The sequence below is a fragment of the Otolemur garnettii genome, unplaced genomic scaffold, assembly GCF_000181295.1.
Source record: "Otolemur garnettii isolate 467f Iridium unplaced genomic scaffold, OtoGar3 scaffold00017, whole genome shotgun sequence".
NCBI classification, from domain to species: domain Eukaryota; kingdom Metazoa; phylum Chordata; class Mammalia; order Primates; family Galagidae; genus Otolemur; species Otolemur garnettii.
In genome coordinates, this window is record NW_003852412.1 from 24,414,989 (window position 1) to 24,427,942 (window position 12,954).

General features: G+C 42.4%; 1 protein-coding gene across 1 annotated transcript in view; it reads left to right on the forward strand.

Annotated features, from left to right (window-relative positions):
- ADGRV1 (adhesion G protein-coupled receptor V1) overlaps positions 1-12,954 on the forward strand; it is a 552,089-nt gene that overhangs the window by 452,490 nt on the left and 86,645 nt on the right. The gene's annotated exons all lie outside the window — the stretch shown is intronic.

The window sequence follows — 12,954 nt, forward strand, 5'->3', positions numbered from 1 at the left end:
ACTGCAGTGTGAGCCTCCCCTCCACCCTGAGTTACTGCAGTGTGAGCCTCCCCTCCGCCCTGAGTTACTGCATGGTGTGAGCCTCCCCTCCACCCTGAGTTACTGCATGGTGTGAGCCTCCCCTCCACCCTGAGTTACTGCACAGTGTGAGCCTGTGAGCCTCCCCTCCACCCTGAGTTACTGCACAGTGTGAGACTCCCTCCACACTGGACTCTGACTTTCCTCAGGTCAGCAAACACATCTTATTCATCACTCTATGCCCAGAGCATAGCACATACCAAGCAGGTAGTTGTTGCTTAATAAATGCATGCAAAATAAATGAATGGCATTCATGTGGGTGTCAGTGCTGGGTTTTCCACTAAGATAAGATCAAGAACTTGGTCTGTTATATTACACAATAGCCATTCTGCTCTCCTATGAGAGAGAGTTGTGCTTCTCTTGAACTACCGTGTGTGTGTGTGTGTGTCTGGGAGACAGAGACCAACACACAGACTCTGAAACAGCCGCTGCAGAGAACAAACCGAGCTGACCGTGCAGCCCATTATTAGCAAATACTATTTCAGTGCCACACTCCTAGCTCAATCTTAGCTTCTCTTTTCTTTAATTTCTTTCTCTGATTTTTAATTTATGGTTTCATAGTCTTTCTAAGCAACTAAAATCTTTCAGGACCATCAGTTAAACTTTAGTATTTTATGGAGTGATAAGGAAGATGGTCTTCCTCCTCACTAACAAGGGAAGTGGGGGGACCATGAGGTACTGTCTGCTTCAGAAACTGAAGTGACGGGAACCTGTGTCAGTCCGTTGTGCTGCTGTCACAAATTACCATGGACTGGGTGGCTTGTAAACAGCAGGAACTTATTTCTCACAGTTTTGGAGGCTGGAAAGTCACAGATCAAGGTTCTGACAGATTAAGCATCTAGTGAAGGCCTCCTTGGTTTAAAAACAGCTGGTGGCAGAAGGGGTGAGGGTCTCTCTGGGGCCTCTTTGCTAAGGGCACCAATCACCTCCCAAGGCCACTTCTCCTAATACAATCATCATCTTGTAGGTTAGGGTTTCAGTATGTGAATCTGAGGAAGATGGAAACATTCAGACCATAGCAGAACCTTTAATAAAGCTGCCCTATCTCCTAAGAATTACAAGAACAGCAACATACCTGTGAGAAGAAGACCTTAGTCACAGAACAGGCAATTACCAAAGTTCTGAGACACCCAAAGCCAAGCAGACAATATCCACGCAGATGGGAACAAATGCAGCCCTGCCTGCTGCACCGATCAGCTGGGCAAGATGAAACTTGCACAGGCGAATAAGAGCACCGTCAGCTGCTGCCTGGAGGTGAAATAATGGACCATAACACAGTCTGTCTGAAAACTTCCACAGTGACCCTCGTAGCAGAGCCCCCTGAGACTGTGTGCAACCCCCTGCCCTTCAAAGCAGGGAGAACACTCCCCTGAGCAGCTGAGTCACCCGTATCCCAGCAGAAGAGCTACTCACCACATCACCTTGCTGTGATTTTAAATTTATGGTTTACCAAGGCCGGGCACTGCAGCTCACGTCTGTAATCCTAGCACTCTGGGAGGCTGAGGTGGGTGGATTGCCTGAGCTCACAAGTTCAAGACCAACCTGAGCCAGAGTGAGACTTTGTCTCTAAAAAAAGCGTTAGGCATTATGGTGGGCACCTGTTGTCCCAGCTACTTGGGAGAATGAAGCAAGAGGATCACTTGAGCCCAAGAGTTTGAGGTTGCTGTGCTTAAGGCCAAGAGTCTGAGTTTGCTGTGAGCTATGATGCCTGGCACTCTACCAGGGCAACAAAGTGAGACTCTTGTCTCAAAAATAAAAATAAAAATAAAAAAATTACAGTTTTGAATTACCATGGCAGAACTGAATAGAGATTTATATTTTATAAAGATTGTGTGTTTTTCTTGCTTTCAAATGACTGAGCACTGAGCAAGGGCCTCACATGTAAGTCTCCGGTGTGGGTTGTCATGAAAATGTTTGCTCTTCAGAGAGATGGTCTTAGACACTAGGGTAGAGTGCTGATGGCTTCATGAAATAAGACCTCTGATAAGCTTGCTATTGTAGAAGGAAATTAATGATATTAACCAAATATTTCAGCATCATATGAAATTGAATATGAATATAGTTAAATGCCATGTGTGATTTCTATACATGAGTAGACATTACAGTGTTTCAGCAAAGTAATTAAACCAGTTCACACTAAAGTGATTGATAATAATGGCTGTCCTTTATGGAGTACTTACTACCTAGCAGGGACTGTGCTAAGGTAACTTAAAATTACCTCATTCATCTCTTAGAACAAATGTGTAGTGGGAATAAAAGATTTATTTATATTTTACAAGCAAGTTTTCTGAAGCTCAGAGAGGGGGCTTTACTCACCCATAGTTACACAGCTGTTAGTCAATAGTGCCAATGTTCAAAGGCCTATCTGATTCAGGCTCCAAAGCACTTCACTTTCTCACTATCTGTTTTGTGAGATCATCGTATTCTTCCTGTCTTTAGTTCAGAATGGCCCAGATAGTGGTGAATTTTGGTCTATTTCCAAAATAATAAAACCCTATTTGATTCTCTGTCTTGGTAATAGCAGGCAGCAAAATCTTCGAGCAAGTCTTTGATTTAGAGATGATTTCTCCTGACTTCCCTCCATACACCTCAGTAATAGGCCCCTATAAATCAGGAAGACCAGCCCTGACATTTGGGGAGATTTTACCATTTAGAAGTATTTATCATACAATACCGTCCCAGATGCCTTGCATATCACACTCTTGAATTTCCAGCATGTTTAAGAAATTATTTCCATTTTGTGGCACATGCAACTTTTTTTAAAGAAAGAGAGAAAAATAAAGAAAAGAACAAAGTAGTGTACCGTCATAAAGGGTGTTTTTGAAAACATGAGCTTCGAATTATGAGCTACCAATTCAGAAGTTAGGAATATCAGACAAAAATACTGACTGAAGATTAGATCACTGTTTTTTTAATGAGACTAAATGAAGAACATTCATAAAGAGACAGCCTTAATTTGTTAAAGCAAGTTTTGGACCAGTTGGATTTTTCTTACATATTCATGAGTTTGCCCAGAAATTAATATTACTCTACCATTACCATTTTATTTCACTGTTGTTGAAAGTACAGGACTTAAAAATAACAGGAACATCCTGTTGACAAAAAATAAGTTTCTCATGATAAAATATTGGTCAACTGAAGCCAATTTTTTTTTTTTTTGAGGGGGAAAGGGCCTCTGGGAGTGAGGAGCTTAGGAGAGACAGAATGTCAGTTTTAATTCATCACTTCTACCTCATATCTTTGCCATATCTCTAACTGAATGAATTGTGTTATTTTGTATGTTAATATTTGGTATCTTTAAAAACTCCCTTCCTTCCTTCCTTCCTTATAGGGTCTCACTCAGATGTGTAGTGGTGCAATCGTAGCTCACTATAATCTTGAATTCCTGTATTCAAGTTGTCCTCCTGCTTCAGCTTCCCAAATAGCTGGGACTACAGGCATGGACCACTGCACCTGGTTAATTTTTCTTTTTTGAGATGGAGTCTTACTGTTTTGTCCAGGCTGTTCCCAAACTCCTGGCCTCAAGCAGTCCTCCCACCTTAGCTTCCCAAAGATTATAGGCATGAGCTACCTCTCCTGGCTCTATAAACCATTTCATGGAACAAATACATATGTCTAAAATGCCTAGGCATGACTAGTGAGTGTTATACACGTGCATGTTTAGTGTTTAGTGAACACTTGATACTTTCAATAGTCCTTAACCCCTGAGGATGCATATGCAAAGTGAAATGAAAAACGTGGGACACTTACTTTGAAAGGTTTCTAGATTATTAGCAGGATATGGTCCCTGAAAACCTTTCAGGTTATCTTCCCACTGTCCGACTTATGCTTCAGAGCATAAGTCACGGCAGAGCTCCTCATCGCGGCACCGAGAGTTCACACAGCCGGCTGCTGGGCAAGCCTCAGGGTTTTTTTCACCCATAAAGCCAGAGGGAGGGTATGATGACTTCTGCCACTTCTAATTCTAAGCTCCTATGAAGAAATGTCTGTCTTAATGAAAGGAGGAAGTGCTTTCCAGCGGTAGCTCAGAATGGCAGGGGTGTTCCCAGGGGCCTGCCTTCTAGAAGCCAGCACTGGGCTCCTCCCACATCCACCCCACCCAGAATGCAAGCTCTGGAGGGCTGGAAATGCTCCTTCTTCTAGAGAACCATTAGGTAACCTGCCTCTTCCTTTCAGACATCCCTTACCCTCCTGTTGGAGGCTTTGGAGGTAGGAGGAAGAGACAAGGGGACAAGTGGGTGGCAACTGAAAAACCCAAAGTTCCAATCCCTAGAGCAGCCCCTGACGGAACTGACAGCTCCGTCTGCTCCTGCCGGCAGCCCTGGGCCAGACTGGCTCTTCAGCCACAGGCCGTGCAATCCTGTTACTCCGACTGCCTTGAGTATTACCTGCCCCCTTCTGAATGGCCCGTAATTACCTTGAGTTTTCAGATTGGAACCAAATTTCAACACTGGTTTTTCAGAAACACATGAGTCATGGGGAAAAACAGTAAAGGGAAAGTTTTCCTCCTTCCCCTTACGCAGAGGTGTTGTGGACACAGGCAGATAATCCTAATTGCATGAGTGAGTCATACTGAACATCTGCTGATTGTTGAGGAATTCAAGAGGGAAAAACCTGGTTTCACTCACTTCTTTCACGGACCTCCCTGGATTACCCCAGGTGAACTCACACTGCTTAGCACTTTTCCCCCGACACCTAAAGAAACGTGATGAACACTCACGCTTCCTTCTGTACTATTTGTATCTTCTTTCCCTTTGAATCCAGCTTGTCTTATATTTTATATACACAAGGGGATTATGGATGGTAACAGTCAGCATAGCTATCTTTTATTCCCCACAGCACGCTGGGCTCTGATGAAGACCCCCACGAGTACTGACACATTTAATTCTAACTGCACTCCTACGAGGTTTTATTTTGGGGGAAACTGAGGCATGGAGAAGCTAAATACTAGCCTAAATCACAAAGTCAGTGAGAAGTGTACCTGGGATTGTTGCAAACTGCGTGACCCTGAGCCTTCATTCCTAGCACCGTGTGGGGGAAGCAGAAGTGTACAGACCCATCACGAATGGCTTGCCCCATGCTGGCCTTCCCCCAACGTACACTCTCAACAGCAAGATCGTTTTTCTTTTGAGAAACTTCTCTGCATAAATCATAAGGAAATCACTTGATATCTATCTGTCTGATGTCTAGTTTAGGGCTGTCCAACTTGGGACTTTTAAAACATTGCTTCTAGGGGTACCTAGATATACCTACAGAATACAATGGGCGGTCCTCAGACTGATGGGTACACTAAAGCTCAGCCTCCACCAGGATTCAACTCGTACCCCCTAAATCTATAAAAATTTTTAAAGGTGAAAAAACACAGCAAAGAGAAAAAAAAGTTGCTATTACATTTGTAAGACCCAATCCTTGACTCTTTCATTTTCTCTGAAGCTTTGAAAGGGTCATTTCTCCCTCAGTGTTGGGCAGTCCCCGTCCAGTGGTGAAGTGGATAGAATCTGGGCTCCTGTCTCCTTCACCTCTTGTTTTACTTTCCTCTTCTGAAGTTAACCTATGACCTCTATCTCAAATGTGCTCCGGGTTTGTGCCCACATTTAACTTTTCTCACACTGGTTAGATACTCTTCATATGTTGGCAGTGTATGGTGGCAAAATGTTCTCTTATGTTACAATGTGTTGGGGTTTTTTTTCTCTCTCCAAGATCCTTCAGAAAGTAGTTAACGCCTTTTATATTTCTCAAGTGTTTAATACCATGAGCACAAGTGTCTAGACATCTTAGAACACATGTGTGTGCTAACCCATTATGCAGTGAAGACCAGTGTCCTCACATATTTGTTTAGTAAGAAATTCCAGATAATAAGACTGAAATAGTTTCTGCAACAGAGCTGCATGTTAGAGATGAGACGTAACAATGTTACCGACAATTTGAAATAACCTTAAAGTGATAGACGTATATCAGATACTCACAGATACTCACAGCTATCACTGTTTTCTTAATAGTTAAAAATTACCATTATTTCCAGAATTTTGTGATAAAAATTTTAATGATTGTGCAAGAAAGTATCGAATATATTTTAAAGAATATTAATAACTTCAGTCAATATTCAGTAACTTCAGTCAATGATTTCTTACTGATTGGAAGGCATCATTTAGAATCCCCTGTAGTTACTGCAATGTACTATAAATGTTACAGCCTGACTGTGTGTTCACTTCTGCAGGGAATATTCTAGAAGTTTTTTCCTGGAGTATTTGCAATTATCACATAAAGTCACATATGAACCTAATTTCCAGGTAAAATGTGGTGGGTGATTAAAAGTTGAATTGTCCTTCTACAAAATGATTTTTGCCCCTTCAAGGAATTGTCACCATTGCAGTGAGGATTTTTTGTTGTTCAGACATCTATATAATTAATAGAGTGGCTGATAGTGCCACTCTTGTGAGCACAGACCCACACTTCCTTGGGCTGTAAAGGAAGCATGTTCAAGGGCATCGTACGAGTACTCGGAAAGGAGCACTTCAAAGCCTACAAACTTCTCATCCAGAAAAGGAAATAAGATTTCTGTTAACATGTCATGTGGCCTGCAGTTTCTTCCAAGCTGTTACTAAATGTTTTCAGTTTTTTATGGACATGAATATACCTTTGAACATTAATCTTGTATTCCCATAGTCATCTCTATACATCTGTTTTGTATAAAATTAGAAAGACCTTTAAGTTTTTTATTCTCAGATACAAGAAGGTGTATCTTGAGATGATAAGTTGGAAAAACTTTTTAGCCATCGATTCAGAAGCTTAGGAAGCAAGAAATAAGAGCAGGACACTTTGAATGCTGCAGGACAACTGTATGTTCCAGTACCAGACATTTTGTTTCATGGGGGACGTAGAACATTAGTACATGCAAAAAATAACAAGTCAGCTTGACTTTACCCTGATGGAATTCTGACCGGGCTGGACTCACCTGGGGTGAAGTTGGCAAGCACTGTCCAGTAGATTGGCTGTGGCAGTAACATCTTGTTGTGCAGGGAACAGACTGGTCAGACTTTAATTTCTTGGACCACAAAAAGCAGCAAAAAAAGTAATTTGGCGTATCACAATTTTCAGAGTGTTTTCACCAACTATCTCTAACCTATTAATTTCGAATCCAGTTTTTCTGCCACCTGCATGGTCCCCAGCTCATGTTATCTGGGATGGGGGAAAGATTGGTGGATTACTTGTAATTATCCTACAGTTTCAAAAGAGAAAAATATAAATGTGAATTCACCTAATGATTTCAGTATCTATGTTAGGTTATATAAAATAATTAAAGTTATTTTGCTTCTTTTGATTTATAATTTTTTGGTGTGTGTTTGAAGCCATCTCCAGGATGAAGTTCCAGCTTCCTCTTGCACGTCTCGCAGTGGAAAATGATTTCTCTGCTTCCTCCTTTCTCATTTGGGTGCTGCAGACCACCCAATCCTTTGTTGGTTTTTTTTCTCATTTTGCATTATGAAATGCATCTTCCCACTCAGCATTTCGTCAGGGTCAGAAGATGACAGACTCCCCTCTTTCTTGAATTTCTGTTGTTCACATTGTTCACAAGCTGAGCAATGATATTTCTCCAGTAAGAAAGACGTGTCTGCACTTCTCCACTCTCCTTCTTTTTTTTTTTTTGAGACAGCGCCTCAAGCTATCCGCCTGGGTAGAGTGCCGTGGCATTACAGCTCACAGCAACCTCCAACTCCTGGGCTCAAGCGAGTCTCCTGCCTCCGCCTCCCAAGTAGCTGGGACCACAGGCGCCCGCCACAACGCCCGGCTATTTTTTGGTTGCAGCCATCATTATTGTTTGGCGAGTCTGAGCTGGGGATTCGAACCCACCACCTTAGGTGTACGTGGCTGGCGCTTTAGCCGGTTGAGCTATAGGCGCCGAGCCTCCACTGTCCTTCTTATCTAACGAGTAAGAAGCTGTTCTCAGCTGCAACTTCCATCACCTGGAAGAATAACGTTTTCTACACTTGTAGGATCTCCTTGTAAATCTATAACATCCACTCTTCTCATAAACTTTATGTATTCTAAAATTACCATCAGTTTTTCAAATCAAACAGGCAACTTCTTCCTAAAACCAGGGATCAGCTGTGTCTGAGGGCCAGAGAAGGTCCTCAGCAAGGTTGCAAACCTCTTGTCATGGACTGAGAGGCACATTGTTTTCACGGCACGTTGATGGGCATGTCATTCATATTCCTGAAGTCTCTTCTCTTTCAGATCACTTAGAATCTCTCCTAGAAGCCATAACTGTTCCTATTATATATATTTTCATTTTATGCAGTGCCTGAGCTCTGGACATCTTCTGACATCAGAGAGAAACAGGAAGATCATTGTGTCAGATGACAAGTTCCAACATAGTACCAGAAATAGTTTTGATATTTTGAGTCCATTATTCATCTTCAGAATTATCTATAAATATATTTTACTTTTTGAGTGAGAGACATGTAGGCAACTCTGTCTTATTCACCAATAGCTGGTATTTTAATCTATATAGTTTATCGGAGTACCTCAAAGTTTTAGACAATTTAATATTAAATTAATTAAAATATCTGGTCTTTTTGAAATAGATGAAACAATATTGCTCTGATGTGTCTATTTTCTTTCTTCAATCTTCTCAAGAACATAAGTATATGACTTAGCTTCAGGTCAGTGGCAAGTAAAAACAAAAAATTAAATATATATAATCACTGTTAAATTGGAACTAACTGAAAAGTATGCGTGTACTTAGAGGGAAATAAAACTTAACAGAAATTAGACATATATATATACTACATATATATATGCATATATATGTATACATTTAAGTATTTAAAAATGCACCTGATTCTTATTTTTTGGTCCCTTCTTATCTTTGGCCTCTTTCTGAGGCATTTGTCAATGCCTGGAGTTAGCAACACTAGCCAGTGTGTTGACTGTGCCTCTGTCTAAAACACAGACATGTGCTAGGGATAGCCCGCTGCATTTTCAAGAGCAATGTTTTCTGGTTTTTTCTTTTCCTTTTTTTTGTTGTTGTTGTTGTTGTTGTTGTTGTGTCAAAGTTTTTATTCTAGATATCAGAGTATTTCAGGGGCACAAATATTTTTAGTTACATGGATCCCTTTCATAACGCTTGAGTCATTTTTTATAAATGTGTCCATCACCCAAATGGCATCCACTGTACACATTAGGCAGGTTTCACCCATCCTCTCCACCCTCGCTCCCTGCCTGATTTCTGTTAAGTTTTATTTCCCGCTAAGTACATGCATGCTTTTCAGTTAGCTCCAGTTTGACAGTGAGTACGTGGGGTGTTTGTTTCTTCAGCCTTTAGCTACTTCACCTAGGACAGTGGTCTCCAGCTTCATCCAGATTTTTGCAAAAGTCAACCTTCTTCACAGCTGAGTCGTGTTCCCTGGTACACTTATACCACATTTTGTTCATCTACTCATGAACTAATGGGCATTTATGTTGATTCCACATTTTTGCAATTGTGAATTGTGCTGCAATAAACATTCAAGTATAAAAGTAGACGTACCATTTGATCCAGCAATCCCACTACTGGGTATTCACCCAAAGGAAAAGGAGTCATTTTATCAAAAAGGAATGTGCATTAAGTTGAGTGTTCCCTCCCTTTTTCTCTCTTTCTCATTTGCTCACTAGCTACTCTTTAACAATGGCCTTTATAGTTGACATGTAAAAACTCACTAAAGAGGTGATGACTCGACAGTGGTTATAGAAATGTACCACGGACTTTGCCCCAGTGTTCAGAAGTCAGACATCAGGCACAGTCAGACCTCACAGGACCTGGAAGCAGCATGCTGGAAACCAGTGCCAAACTTGTGTCTCAGGAACCACAGAGTCTCTCGTTTCTGTGCATAGCGAGAGTCATTCTCCCCCTTGTCCCACCTCTCCTCCACCCTCCCCTACTTTCTCTATTTCTTCTGGACATCTATTTACTCTAATATGGCCATTTGTCCTGACATTGACTGAGGGAGGCAGATAGGCTGATCTCTGCGGGCCCTCAATCCAAGGCAAAGCATGCAGGCAGGCCGTCTCTGGAGGCTTCTTGTCTAGAGCACGGAAGATGAAGGGAGTTCAGAGGCACCCACACCGGGTAAAGTCACCAAGACCATCCCTGGGCAGAGAATCAGCGGCGGGTGGGGCTGAGCCCTTTGAACTCCAATGGGCAGTACGTTAGGGAAGCTGCTTGTTTGCCCTTTGGAGATGAAACTCTTTTCCCCTCCCCCTTTCTAAGTGTGTTATTGGCCATTGTTGGCAACTCACTACCTGTTCCCTGTTACCCAGACATTTTGTTTTTACCCAGTCTTCCTGGGGGCTTGGGATCCTTTTAATTCTGTTTTTGAATTTTGACATTTCTGTATCTTTTCACAAATGCTTTGTCTTAGAGATCAATAAAAGGAGTTGGAAGGCTGCTGCACTGCCTCAGTCTGCCACGTGGCACGTGAGTCAGTGTACACCACTCCAGGCTACCTAGACTTTATACGTTAAGTTGGTGTAAAGTCTCCTTATTCCCCCAGCATTGTCTCCACTATTGGCCACCAAATCAGGTCAACTAGCACAGCACACAATGCCAACTTGCAGCTCTTCATGTCTGATTCTCAAAAGGAGAAAACTGGCTCAGCTCAACTTTTAGAGCAGCCTCATCAAGCTATAAGTAGGATGGCTCAGAGCCTGTACCTCAGCGGCAGGGCACCAGCCACATACACCAGAGCTGGTGGGTTCAAATCCAGCCCAGACCTGCCAAACAACAATGACAGCTACAACAAAAAAATAGCCTGGCATTGTGGTGGGCACCTGTAGTCCCAGCTGCTTGGGAGGCTGAGGCAAGAGAATCATTTAAGCTAAGGTGATCAGATTTTAACATTCGTAAAGTGGGACACCATTGATGGGGGATAGGGGGGCTATTGGCTGAGCTGTTTATGGTTAGAGACCCTCTAGAGGGGGAGGGAGGGTACTTGTTTGTTCCAAGGAGAAGGAGTTTGGCTCCTTCTGAGCTAATTGTCCTTGCCTAGAAGCAAGGGAGGGAGCCAGTATCCTTCTGATACAGATTCCACCAGGGCTACCTTTGCCCAGGAGGGGAGTAGGGAGTTTACATTAGCCTTTTCATTTCCAGATGAAGTTACATTAACCTCTTCATTCCCAAATGGAGTTACATTAACCTTTTCAGCAGCCAAAAACCATATATTCCCTTCCCATTCTCCCGCCCTTCCCTAGCTTGTCCTGCATTCTTTCCAAAAATCGGGACTTTTTTAAAACGCCCATGGGTTTTAAACTGGGACAAACTGTTAAAAATTGGGACTGTCCTGCCCAAAGCGGGACATCTGGTCATCTTAGTTTAAGCCCAAGAATTTGAGGTTGCTGTGAGCTGTGACATCACAGCACTCTACCCAGGATGACACCCTGAGACACTGTCTCAAAAAAAAAAAAAGAAAAAGTGATAAGTTGGGACAAGAAGAATAGCTGTCTCTGGAGCAAGTACCCATCTCAGAGCGAGCCTTCTGTGGCTGAGGGTGTGAGTGTAGAGGAACATGGCACAGGGATCACCTTTTCCAGAATTCTTGAGCAGGGAAGTAATTGCAGAACACGTCTATCACACTCAACACTCAGACAACCTCATTTCTTCAAGTGTTACTGAGACGCAGCAGGACTGAGTGTTTACAACCCACCCAGCACTGCCTTCCCGTCTCTCCCCCAGTCTGCAGATCTCTCCTGTCCTCACTCGCTCTGTTCTCGCTCTCCTGTCTGCAGTCAGGATTGCTCAGATTGCTTACCCCAAGTTTCTAAACACCACAGCTTCTGTTTCTTTCTGTTTTGCTTCCTGATGCTTTTCTTTCTCACTGGCTCTTTGGGCTGCTGTGGCCACCACATGTGTGAAACCTCTGGTCCGATTCTCCTTTGGGTTACATAGCCCCTCGGCTTTACAGCCAAAGAGCTGTGAAGATGAGTTAATTTGTTAATTACATGAATCTACTTTGTGTATAAAGAGAGTTCTAGAAGAGTGTTTCAAACGTTCAGTGTGCATTTGAAACACCTGGGGGTCTTGTGAAACTGCAGTTCCGGGAGCTCTGCAGTGAGGTGAGAGCTTCTGCGTGTCTAGTAATTTCCCAGGTGGTGCTAATCAGTGAACAGCACGACTTCCAGTAGAAGACGCATCCAGACCCACCACGCACTCAGCATGAATGTAGTCCCCGTGGCAGGAGGGGCCCCGGGCATCTTGGGGAGCCCTTCCTTGGTCAGCATCATACCTGGTATGCAACTGATACCTAAATATTGGTTGGATTCGGATGGAGCTGAGCACACATGAAATACAGAATTTTCTTTCTTTTTTTTTCTTAAGTGAGTGGTTTTCAAAAACTGCTAAGAACAAGTTAAATCAGTAAGATTTCTTAAGGATCTGATGATGCAAAGCTCTAGAAGAAATACCAAGAGAACGATATAGTCTCTGTCCTCAAGGATGACACTGGCCTGTTTACTACTACTAGGCCTATCCTGGAATTGGGAAAATAACTTTAGAATTGCAGGACAGCAGTGAAAGCACATGAGCCCGCGTATGGTACTGGCAGTTTGACCTTTTGTAACTTGAGTCGCTTTCCCCACAATATATATTGTGTATATATTTTTATTATATACACAATAAATCTAATGGGAGTATTGTTATGATTATGTGTGATAACGTGTGGAAGGGTGGAATTTCACGCCTGGCACAGAGAACATAATTTCTAGTCCTAGTAGCAGTAGTGGTAGAACTAGAATTTAAAATACTAATTAATTTAAAATATTATCAGCTAATTTAGTTTAGGAAAATATTTTGTCCCCCTCTCCCTCTCTGAGTCCACATATCTTAATGTTCCACTTCACTTT